General features: G+C 42.7%; 1 protein-coding gene and 1 long non-coding RNA gene across 2 annotated transcripts in view; both read right to left on the reverse strand.

Annotated features, from left to right (window-relative positions):
* Positions 1–13,074, reverse strand: part of LOC310987540 (NACHT, LRR and PYD domains-containing protein 12-like) — a 427,459-nt gene that overhangs the window by 234,164 nt on the left and 180,221 nt on the right. The gene's annotated exons all lie outside the window — the stretch shown is intronic.
* LOC310987636 lies at positions 3,492–4,240 on the reverse strand. Its single transcript, XR_014595456.1, has 3 exons — positions 4,058–4,240; positions 3,721–3,801; positions 3,492–3,608 (listed from the first exon to the last, which is right to left on the reverse strand). It is a non-coding gene; the product is annotated as an uncharacterized lncRNA (long non-coding RNA).

A 13,074-nucleotide genomic window follows, 5' to 3' on the forward strand; every position in this document is an offset into this window, starting at 1 on the left:
AGTCTGGCTTGTCAGGCTATTATAACATAAGATTTTAACTTTAAACTGTGTGTGGTGAAATGGTGATTATAGAAAGTTTGCAGTAAATCTGTAGGGGAGACTGTGGTACGCAGCATAGGGCAAGCTGAGCCACCCCTTGTTGCTAGGGAACCATTAAGAAAAATTGAGCATGTGACCAAATATTTAGGAGGACCGAGGAAGGCATCATTTCATGGGATTTGTGACGTAAGAACCACATGGGTTAAACGGTTAGACATCTATGTCCGAAAAAACATTTTAACTCTCGAAAGTGAATTTTTGTCAATCACAAGTTTCATGAGAATTGTGTTTAGACCAAAAGAGATTATTATAAATGTGTAGTATGCATCAGTTGAAACTTTTTAGCTGTGGGAAGTATTAAAGTCAATATGGTAACTGTGGGGTACGTTGTGCCACCTGCCACATACACTACATGAATGTATTTTTATATTTTTCCTTTTTTTAGTTCAGTTGAGAGAGACAGGAAATGGGGAGAGAGAGAGAGAGAGAGAGAGAGAGAGGGGGAATGACATGCAGGAAAGGACTGCCCGATGCGGGATTCGAACCGGGGCCGCCTGCAGTGAGGACTGTCATCTGGTCACTTGACGCTCCTAAATGAATGTATTTTGTCTTTACTTGTCCCGATTACTAAATCAGGATTCTGGATGTTTATGATTACAGTAAGTACGCTGCTGAAAACAAGCTGCTGTTCATGGTGAGCCATGTATTACTTTAAAAGAGAAAGATGAAGGATTCTTCCCAAGATGCAATGTAATCACAAAACTCCCCAAAGCTCAGTGAGTTGGTGGCTCAGCAGCAGGTCACTGCAGTTTGTGTTCACCTGCCACCTGGACAGGTGGAATATGAAGTAAAGGGGGAGGTGGGAGCTGGTGGGGGTCGGGGGGGGACTCAACTTAGATGCTCCTATGCTCAACTTGCCCAATTCTCCTCTGCATGGTGAATGTGTATATTAAATGGTTCATGTAGCCTACATAAAACCCTGAAAAGATGAGAAGTGTTGGTAGAAGCCCTTGTAATATATGCACACTAGTAAACAGTATTCAACTAAAAACAACAGAAACAACAACCACCACAAGGACAACTTACTTTGGTAATCCTTTGCCCCACAATCTTGGAATAAGGGAAGCTCTACAGGTTTATGTGGACGTCACAGTCTGGAAATGAGTGAAAGTTTGTAAGTTTAGCATAAAAGCACAAAAAGCTAAATTACTGAAATGACTAAAACACTTGTTTTGATAGAGACATCCATGAATGACATGAATACAAATATTAATACTTAGAAAATAATTTGAGCAATTCTTAATGTTAGTGATGCTATCTACATAATGGATGTGTGTGAATGCATATACACCTGCCTGTACATGTGCATCCCTGTATACAAGATCTTGACCCTTGATCAACACTGATTTTCATTCAAGTGTAGTACAGTTGTTAACAGATAAAGTACTAAATAACTTGGAGAGAAGAGTATAGTGTCAGTCAGCTGTGCTGAAACAGTTACAGTTACCTCTCACTTGATGCCATATGCCTTGGCATAAAGCACAGACAACAAGGACGTCATGGTGGTCAGGTGGCTGTATTCTGGGCAGGCTTCATTTATGTAGGACCAGTACTTGCCAACTACGTCCATAGAGAAGACTGGAGGACTTGAGAACATGGGATATGCGAAGATCTCTCCCCTGTAGGATTGCATACAGCATTAATAGCAGTAATTGTTGTACTGATGGTGAAAATATATTAACAGTCACACAAAAAGTAGTAAGTAAAATTGCAATTAAACTCTTATTGTCTTCTTTCAAAAAACAAACAAACAAAACAAAACCAAAAGAGCCCAATAGATAGATTCATTCAACTGCTGGGCTTTTGTTAGTCTGTGAAAGTGAGTTAGTGAAACCTCAATCAATTATTCAAGTGTAGTACGGTTGTGAATAGATGAAGTGCAAAATGACTTGTAGAGAAGAGAAGAGTATAGTGTGTCAGCTTAAACAGTGAAACATGTTGGTTGCATAGATTTAGGAGAATATAGTTGAGGACTATATCAACAAGAATAAGAATGTTATTATACGGTACTTGCCTGTACATATTTAGAGCACAAAGAATAATGCCATGATGGCATAACTCTTGTATGATACACACCTGCTCATCAAGGCAAATTGAATTATCATTTCATGACCGGAGTCAACAACATTTTGTTGTCAAGGTAACGTATCGTGAGAGTGGGTAAGTGCTGTTCCATTCATGTTTACAGCATCTGGACCCTCACACACTCTCACACTCTGTCTTAGATCTGACGTCACTTTAGTCAGTGAGGGTTCAGGGCCTGAGTCTTATGGGGCGGATTGGAACTGGGCCTATAGTGTGGGTCAGCTGATGTGTGGATATACATACATATTTAGAGCACAAAGAATAATGCCATGATGGCATAACTCTTATATGATACACACCTGCTCATCAAGGCTGGAGCTACTCCTCCTCGTTGTCCTCGCCTTTGCTGCATTCAGCTGAGACCGACCACAGATGCCCTTTCCTGGTGCATACAAAGACAAAAAGTTTCTAATGTTATTTTAAAAATAAACTTTCAAGTAGTACAAGAAGTTCAATGAGAATCTATGTGGAAAATACACAAATGAACCCCAAACATGTTGCAAAAATGTTGCATTTTGTTGTTATTGTGTGTCTCCTGCGCCCACTCCCCATTTAACTAACTAACGCAAGCCAAAATAGTTTTGGCTCACTGAAAGATGACGGCAAAAATGGACGTATCTGTCCTTTTGGTAGTTTAACACGGCTGAAAATCATCATCTATTAATGGAGTTTCCGCTCCTGCCCGCTCCCGTTGATTTTTATTCCCGTCCCGTCCCAATCACAGGATTAATAAAACTTTGACTCCCATCCAGCGGGAATCACGTGACCCGTGGGAATTTCCAACAAGTGTCATCCTCTTTCTGCGCACAGCTTGTCCACCTTGAAAGAGCTTATCACCCACTCCATAAAACTCTGGTAAAACGGTGTTCAAACACACTTTGCCAGTCTGTTGACAGAATAATTGAAAATACACTTATATGTAGAATTAAAAGGTGGCAAATGTAAATATTGCATAAGCCAGCCCACCCTGGCATACTCCATTTTCTGCCAGCATCCATATGAAGTTTAGGAGAGAGTTCTCAGGTGGTGTTATGTTGTGTGTGTTGGAAATATGATTGGTAAGAGCACCACCACCGGTGTGATGCTGCACTGAGCTAATTTAAGGTGGTACTGTGGCTTAAATCAGGCCCTGTGAACATCACATTCTAAATGAAGTATTATGGTGATGTTGAGGTGTGCAGGCCTACGACTACAACTACTACAGACTTCAGAAAGCTTCTTGGACTGGTACATCCACATAGAAATCCTAACATGATGTTTTTCTACCAAAATAAGACTAATGATGCACAAATTATCACGATCACATACCAAATCCTGGCTCTTGTTCATCAAGCATCTCCACACCGGTCTCCTCAAGGACACAGAGATGATCATCACGTTTTCTCCATCGTGGCAGGTCTGATGCCTTTGTCCTCTTTTTTGACCTAAAAAAAACAACACAATATAATCAAAGTAATGCAGTTAACCACACAGACTTCCTGCACAAATGCATCATAATATCTGATCCCCATGCATGGAATAAGATATTTAAATTACCTTTGTGTCAGGCTCTTCGTTTTACTGAGCATCTCATTGAACTCAGCTTCAGCTGTAGCCATTGTAGGTATTATCTGTTACCTGTAAAACAGTGAGAAAAGTACAGTGAGGGCTGGCATGTAGCATTAATGTTAGCCTAGCTATGTTAACGTTAGCCTAATCATTAAAATCTACATCAAACAGTGCAGCTAGTAAAGTCAGCCAGTTTAACAACTTTGATCAACCACATCTGGCAAACTTTGTTTGTGGTTGACGACACTGGCTGGTTTTTGGAGGTAAAATAGCTTTAACTGTTAATTATTTTATCACAATTTTCCATGTTGTTTGTTTACGTTACCTGAACGGGGGCTGGGGCTGCCTGTCGGTGAGACGATGACGGACTTGCCGGAAGCTACGTCAGTCACAATGAAATCAGCTGATCGTTCACTGTAACCATAGCAACGATGGAAATCTGAGCAATCTTCGTAATAACTAACAAACGAAATACACATTAACTGAATAAATATAACGTTTATGATTAAAATAATGCACCAAACGTTGGCCTACCACAATAATGAAAAAAAAAATTACATTCATAAAATAGCGTTTAAAACAACCACGACAGCAACTACAAGCTGAAAAAATCTTCGTCAAAACGAAAAAAGTATCAGGTTGTCATAATCATAATTCAGTGCCCACAGCATAGTGGGAGAGTCCAATCAGTCGGATAAAATATCGCTGGAGTAGGCTACAAATAAAACTTAATTTTCATTCATTCAACATATTTGTAAAGTAAAAGACACATTTCTCGCTAGAAATGTCCTCAAATAGTGCCAAATAATCACATTTTATCCGCCAGAAAGCTTAATGAATAATGTTGAATATATACGTTTTCAATTTTCAAATTCGCAGAATATGTTACAAACACAAGCTTATTTGCATTAATTCAACATACATTTGGAAACTAAAACACACATTTCTCGTTAAAAAAGTCATCAAAACCATGCCAAATATATCCTAAAATGTTGTTTTTCCAGCGAAAAAATAACGTTGTACAGCCACATGTAAAACGTTGATAATGAACGCAGCAATTGGCTCACGTTAAATGAATGGGCAACGTAATGTTGGCGTATAACGTATTTTCGCTCGGAAACGTTGATCCTGGACTTTTCTGGAGTTTGCAGAATAGTCCATAGTGAACGTTTCTTTCTGGCGACTGGGTTGGTATATGTGCAACTATGTGAGAACCATGAATGAAATAAATCAAAATGAAATGAAATGAAATGTAAGTCCACACAGAAACCAGGAGGATACAAGGAGAATCATGATGAACTCCTTTTAGAAATGCACTCGTTGACATAATGTGTTCCCTAGCCCCTTACCCTAACCTTAACCATTACTCTTAACCTAATATAAACCTAACTATAACCTAAAGTCTTAATCCTCAAACAGCCCTTGGAAAAAGTGAGGACCGGCCAAAATGTCCTCACTCACAAAAATGTCCTCACTCTGTTGGTTAAAAACTGTCGACGGTCCTAACAACGTAGTAAATACAAGAACACACACACACACACACACACACACACACACACACACACACACACACACACACACACACACACACACACACACACACACATCTTACAGGTGTTTTTCTGTGGGGAACAGAAGCTGATTGTGCTGAGTTCATCTCTGACTCTGGGATTAGAAAGAATAAATTATCATGTGTAACAAGTGGGCGTGTCACTGGTGGCCAATCACATTATCAGCATTATTTTCATCTCTCTCTCTCTCTGATTGGTTCAGGACGGCTACTTGCTACAGTGGACCTGATGTGTTCAGAGGAGGAGGAGGAGGAGGAGGTAGAAGAAGAGGAGGAGGAGAAGGAGGAGGAATAGGAGGGAGGAGGAGGAGGAGGAGGAGGAGCAGCGCCTGAAGCTCGACGTCTCAGGGACATCAAAGCCTGGACTTCTGATGCCCCTCTCAAGGACCTGGACCTCCTTCTGATGCCCCTCTCGAGGACCCGGACCTCCTCCTGATGCCCCTCTCAAGGACCCGGACCTCCTCCTGATGCCCCTCTCAAGGACCCGGACCTCCTCCTGATGCCCCTCTCAAGGACCCGGACCTCCTCCTGATGCCCCTCTCAAGGACCTGGACCTCCTTCTGATGCCCCTCTCAAGGACCTGCACCTCCTTCTGCCTCATGTTAAACCACAGTTTCTCATGGTGGAGTGAAGCTGGACAGAGATTTATAACTGGACCAACACATCAACTCTGTCGTCAAAACCAGTTTTTATCGTCTGAGGCTTCGATCCGAGATAAAAGACTCTGATCTGTCTCTGAGAGATTTAGAGATTCATGCTTTTAGTTCTACACGTTTGGACTCCTCCTCTTCCTCCTCCTGTTCCTCCTCTTCCTCTTCCTCCTCCTCTTCTTTCTCCTCCTCCTATTCCTCCTACTCCTCCACATCCACATCCTCCTCCCTCCTCCTCCTCCCTCCTTCTCCTCCACCTCTTCCTCCTCCTCCTCCCCCTCTTAGTCTCCCCCCCCTCCTCTCTCTCTATCCTCTCCTTCTTTCTCTCTGCCTCCATCCCTCTGTCTCTCCTTTTCTCCCCTCTCACTTCCCCTCCCTCTCTCTACGCTCTCTTTCTCCCCCCTCCTCTGTCTCTCTCCTCCCCTCTCTCCTCTCTCTCCTCTCTCCTTCCTTTACTGTAGTGAAGTTGTATTTTGATGATGTTTTATTGTCCAATCACGTCCCATCGTTTGTAGCTCATTAACAGCGTCACATGTAAACGACACTAATAACCATTAACTCATTGAGTGCCAACCACGTAATTTCTCGTTTTTCGTTCCCATGCGTTGAGTGCCGAAAACGTAATTTTACGTTTTTTGCTTTTTTTTTTAAATTATGAAAATAGACACTTTAATACACATTATATGTAAATTTGGGGACTCTACGACGAGGAGAACTGAAATAGATGACGATCAAAGTCACATGACAGCTCATGATCTGGAAGTTTTTATCATAACTCGGCTTCTGCAAACGAGTTCTGCATGTGGATGCAGCAGCTGCTCTGCTCTCACCTGCGCTGCTGCTCCAGCTGCTCCAGCTGCTCGGAGCTGAACCAGGAAGCTCTCAGCCGACTGTCCCGCCCGCTCTTCAGCTGGAGCAACACCGTGTCCTCCCCAAAGTCCCCCCGCGGTAAAATCTGATGGTCTCTGGGCCAAAGCAGACCGGCATCACCGACCCGTACCACAGAAGGACCGCGACCACCGGCGGGACCGGTCTTCCCGAGCCGCGGTGGCCGACTGACCCTCACGCTCCGCGGGGGAGAAGCTGTGACACGGCACGGTGCGTCTGTGTTATTGTTGTTTAGTGGCGCCCCCCCCGCCCCCGATGGTGGTTTTGTGAATAGAACAACAACTGTTGTATATATTTATCTTATACGAGCCCTTTGATCCAGAAATGCGAGTGTCAGAAGAGCGACAGACACAAACAGCGCACCTTTCATAAAAGACGCTGTATCTCCTTTTCTAGAAAAAAAGGAGGGATTTTTGGTGAAACCCAGCCATGTTTAGCTTGACTTTTCTCAGGAACAGAGGCACGTAGAAACAAACGGTTTGTGGCCACTTGAAGCATTAAGGTAAACCTTTCAATTGAGCCACAGTATGTGTTGGTGGCAATAATATAGAATACACTGTGGCTCTACATAAAAAGTCAAAAATGGTCTAAATTGCCGGTACACTTGACTAAAACTTTGGAAAGGAGTGCGGCATTCAATGAGTTAAACATTAATTATCTAGATCTAATAACTCTGAGACCAGATTGACACAGTGAAGTCAGTGATGTGTAAAAAGCTGCTGTAACTCTGATCGACCACCAGGTGTCGCTGTGTTCACATGTCTGAAGCTTCGTCAGGTTTTGTGAATGAGTTTGTGTCCTGGTTTAATAACTCATGACTCTTCAGGCTGCGTTCAAGGAAACCGGTTTTTCTCAGACTCCAGTGAAGTGGATCTTCTCCTCCGTCTGTTTCAGTGCACGATGGTGACGGTGAGGACGACTCACGTCACGTTCAGGTGAGTCAGGAGATCTGACGCTGCTCGTCTCCTGACGTCGGATCAGACCGAGGCTTCATGTGTGTGTGTGTGTGTGTGTGTGTGTTTGTGTGTGTGTGTGTGTGTGTGTGTGTGTGTGTGTGTGTGTGTGTGTGTGTGTGTGTGTGTTCTTGTTCTTACTACGTTGTGAGGACCGGAGAGAGATTTTCACTAGAGTGACGACATTTATTTGAAAGAGCGTTACAAGAGTGTGTTTGTGTCCTCCTCCTCCTCCTCCTCCTCCTCCTCCTCCTCATCTTCTTTCTCCTCTTCCTCCTGCTCCTCCACCTCCTCCTCTTCTACCACCTCCTCCTCATCTTCTTTCTCCTCCGCTTCCTACTCCTCCTCCCTCCTCTTCTCCCTCCTCTTCTCCCTCTTCCTCCTCCCTCCTCTTTCTCCTTTTCCTCCTCCTCCTTCTCCCCCTCCACCTCCTCCTCCTCTTCCTCCTCTTCCTTCTCATCCTCCACCTCCTCCCTCCTCTTCTCCCTCCTCTTTCTCCTCCTCCTTCTCCCCCTCCTCTTCTCCCTCCTCTTCCTCCTCCTCCTTCTCCCCCTCCTCTTCTCCCTCCTCTTTCTCCTCCTCCTCCTCCTCCTCCTCCACCCCCTCCCTCCTCTTTCTCCTCCTCCACCTCCTCCTGACTTTCTCTCTGAGCGTCTCCTCCTACAGATGTTCAGCTGAGGGAATTTGCTCCTCACCTGTTGAGCCCAGCATCAGGAGCTCATTATGGGATGTTTTACTTCTCTCTACAGTCTATGGAGGCCACTGAAAGAAGCTGAGCGCTCGCAGCAGGACAGATAATCAGATGGATAATCAGTAAAGTTAATAACTTCACTCTGATGTGGACAAGAATAAACTATTTCAGTGTTTCTCCTGTTATGTGGCCGTGTTGCCCAAACACAACTCTTGAACAGGTTGAACTGTTTTCACAGTTAAAAAGCTCTTTGTTGTCTTTTTACAGAGACAATATGAGATGTAACATCGCTAATGTAATAACATTGTAATGTGCTTTTTCAGTTTAGAGTTTGTGTCAATAAAGTTTTGATAAGAGATGTTTGTTTTTCTTTCTTTTGGAGAGAAAAGTTAGTGATATTTTTACTTCACAGTACTTAAAGTTCCACAGCAAAAGTACTTCCTGTAGTTACAATATTATAAACACTTACTGTATTAATAGTACCAAAGTAAACAGTTCTTCACTGTAGTTACTGTAACACAGTGAAACTACTTAATGAGCCATATGTAATAATATAAAAATAAAGGTATTTCCTGTAGATAGAGTATCAGAGTTAAAGTACTTTATATAAGGTATCCTTTAGTTACAGTACCAAAGGAAAAGTACTTGATGTATTTATAGCACAACAATAAAAGTAGTTTCTGTTGACAGTATCAGAGTAAAAGTACTTCTTTCAAGGTGTTGTGATGTTTACCCCAAAATCGTATATTGCTATAATGTTTGGGATATTGACATTTGCCTTAGACATATGATAAGCTCGTGACAATCAGATTAATAATGAAGCATGTAATCAACTTTTCTATAATTGGTGTAAGTACTGTGTTTTGCTCTTACAGCCCCGAGAATGACATACACAAGACAGAGGAAGTAGCAGTTACACAGTGTACTGGTTGTTTGATAAACAATTGGGATATCTAGTCTTCGTACCTAGTGTAACTGTGATAGTCAGCTGACACAGGGAAAAGCTGACGAATGCAGGGGGTTGTATGTCTTGTCCTTTTTTCTCTTTCTCTTGTCCCTTGTTTAATAGGAGCTATCAACAGCTGATCAGCACCAAGCATGAGATTGGGGTCAGACACAAGGTCATGGCGTATGGACTCCAGCCAATGAGGATGCACATTACATCAATTACATCATATCTTGCATTTGTGTAATCAGTAACTATAAAACCGGACAGGGACAGGAGACAGCATCAGACTTCGTGAACTGATGCTGCTGCGGCATGTTGGTCAGGGAAACTTAGTCTGGTCCGGAGCTCTGTACACAATCTCTTTTCCTAGTTGATTCTTTTATAAATAAATATCTAAAATTTTGTAACTGAACGTCTCCTGCATACTTCATCAAACGAACACGCGAGTTCAAGTTTTAGAACTCTTCAAATGGTGACCCTGACGTGATGAAGGCAGGATTTGAACAAGAACAGAAAAATTGGACTCAGCCTTAAGCTTTTTGACTCAGACAACCCAGGCACAAGGACAACTGCGAGGCCTCGACTAAACAAAGGGGAAGCAGATCCCTGTTTGACCAAACATCTGCACATTGGGTGTAAAACAAAATTGACAGTTGGCTTTTTTGTCTGGATCATTGTCTGTAGAGTAAAGGAGTATCTGGGGAAAGAGATTGTGGTGAACCGCGGTGGAGGCTGTAACCAGTCTCTGGGAAGGGTTTGGGATCCCTCTGGGTAAGTTTGATATATTTTTTTTTCTTCCTTCTTTTTGGTTTATACCCTGGACTGGATCCGGGACTCTAGGCCTGACAAGGACGCTCATGCGACGTGACACTGTAACTGGTGATCGCAGACCCGTGCGTGAGGGCAGTCCGGGGTTCGGGGAGTCTGACTGGGTCGTCCGGGAGGGGGATTGAGAATCCCCCACAAGGGTGCGAGGCCCGGGGTTTGTAGCCCTAAATATTTTGGGTGTTCGCTATTGACAGAGAGTAGTGGAGCACAGTAGGTCACTTAAAGGATCAGAGGAGCAAGCGAGAGGCGGTAGTCTAGGGCGACTGCTGCAGAGTGTGTTAATTTGTTTTCTCCGTAATGGAAGCTAAGCTTGTGATTCTCAACTCACTGTAAGAAATTCCATATTGGAGATATCCAGTGGGGATCCGAGAGACTGAAGTGGGTTGGTGGCCCTGGTTCGAGTCCAAAAATCCCCGAGTGAGGTACACCTCGGTAATGTGTGTATGTGGCCATAATATTGTATGTTAGTATTACTGTGTGTCAGAATGCACTAAGCGTCTGAGTTGTTTAAGAGTGTGTTGAGTGCAAATTAGTAAAAAGTGAATGTATGGATGTGTTAGTATTATTGTGTGTCGGAGTGTATTGAGAGTCTGAATGGTTTAAGTATGGCTGTTGAGTAAAATAGTGTAAAGTTTAATGCATTAATGTTTGATTGTAATTGGGTGTCGGTGCAAATACATCAAGTGTCTGAATTGTTAAGAGCACGGATGTTGGGTAAGATAGCACAATGTGCCTGAATGTGTTAAATGTAACCGTGTGTGAGTGAGAGTGGACCAAGTGTTGGAGCGGGTAGAGTACGGCTGCTGAGCTGTCATATCCCAGCTTTCATGTATGAATGTGTGTCTGTAACGGTAGTTTAGTAATTCCATAGTACGAGTGAAGGTGGTGAAAGAGAAACAAACAAACAAACAAGGTGCTGGGGAGAATATTGTAATTCTGTACTTTGACAATAATTACAACATTACACCTGCGATATAAGAAGCCAGAGCAGTCACATACACACACACAGACAGCACTGAGAGAGAGAGACACACACACACACACACACACACAGATTCCAAAACAGTGACACACACAGGCAGAGACAGAGCAAGGACACACACACACACACACACACACAGATCCACTGAAGCCACAACAGTGAGACACACACGCATACACAGAGAAACGAAACACAGTGACACACACACACACGCCTAGTGACAGAACAGGGTGCCACACAGAAAAACCAAGATGGAAAGGACGACCCTGTCCTTAAAAGAACAGTGGAGGTTAGTTAAACAACAGGTAGTCAGTGGACATACAAAAAAACAAAACAAAAAAAACAAACAAACAAAAAGACAAAAATAAGCGAACAGTGCGACGTATTGTGGACCGAATTACTGGAAGGCAATTGTGAAGGGAAGACAGGTGGTTTACTTGGTCTGTTTGCTCAGTTCAAGGCAGCAGCAAAGCAGAAGTTAGATGAACACGAGAAGAGACGCCCGAACATACTTTAAAAGAATAATGAGAACTGCTAAAGGTCTAATACATCCTGACATATAATTATTACATACACATAGAGGCGTGATACTTAGTTTTCCTTTTTGGTAAAGGAAGGTTCTAAAAGAATGTTTTTATTTTTATTTTTTAACCAATCATGATACTGTTTAAATATTTCCACATGCGTGTGCAATGATGAAATGCTTGCTGCTGGTTATTGCAAAGAAGAACAGCTTACACATAGTCGCTCACATATAGGCTGCTATTTGCAATGAAGACCTGCTTACGCACAATATTTGATTTAGTTGATTGTTGATATGACTGATTTATATCAAAAGGGGGATACCTAAAATCTCCTGCCTGGTTGTGTTACATCTTAAGGAAGGTGGTCACCTGCAGTTTGGGGGCCTGCTGGGATGGCTACCACCAGCTGATGTGATACAATACAGGGATATCGTTCCTACCTTATTTTGATTGACAGGATGAAATCCTGTCAAAAGGGGGAATTGATAGAATTGGCTGTGTTCTGAGATATTATGTACTGTGTTTGTATAGTTTGCTGTATGGTTTAAGATATCATGTGTTCTGTACTTGAACGTACATAACCTAATGTGTGTACACACAAAGTCAGATAAGATAGTGTGACTCTAGCCTGATAAACAAGAACAAGATGTAACTGCAGAGTCCTTTAATTTGTCACTTAGGTCTGTTGCATTAGATACACGCCTGACCAATACACACAAACACACATGGTGCTTATCACAGGTCAGAAAATGGTGATTGATTACACTGACATGGTAGAAAGAGGGAAAGGATATAGGTATCTGTGGGTCGCTGTAGATGCATACACAGGCTGGCCTGAAGCCGTACCCATAAGAAAAAATGAGGATGCAAAGTTTGGGGTAAAGTTTCTGATCAATTAATATATGTTGTACCATGAATTTCCAACAAAAATCAGATCAACGCCATGAGAGTACTGCAAACAAAATAATACAGAACAGGAATGGTTTACATTTAGATTGGCTATATTGGAATGATGTTAAATGTGCTGCCTCACTGACAGTGCCTGCTGAAGCACTTCAAAAAAAAAAAAAAAAAAAAAAAACGGGGAGCCCGTTGTCATAACACCAAAATCTGACTACAGGCTTTGCCGTAACCAAGATCCTCTCAGACCTGAAGCTATTGAAGCAATAGGCCTGTGTTTGATGCTTTGCTGAAAAGCCGGCGTAATTATACCATGTGCTGGTTCTCCATGGAGAACCCCTATTTTTCCAGTGCAAAAGATTTGACCTGAGAGCGAGCCTGCGGAGTGGAGATTTGTGCAAGACCTG

The sequence above is a fragment of the Trachurus trachurus genome (genome assembly GCF_905171665.1).
Source record: "Trachurus trachurus genome assembly, chromosome: 6".
Taxonomy (NCBI): Eukaryota; Metazoa; Chordata; class Actinopteri; order Carangiformes; family Carangidae; genus Trachurus; species Trachurus trachurus.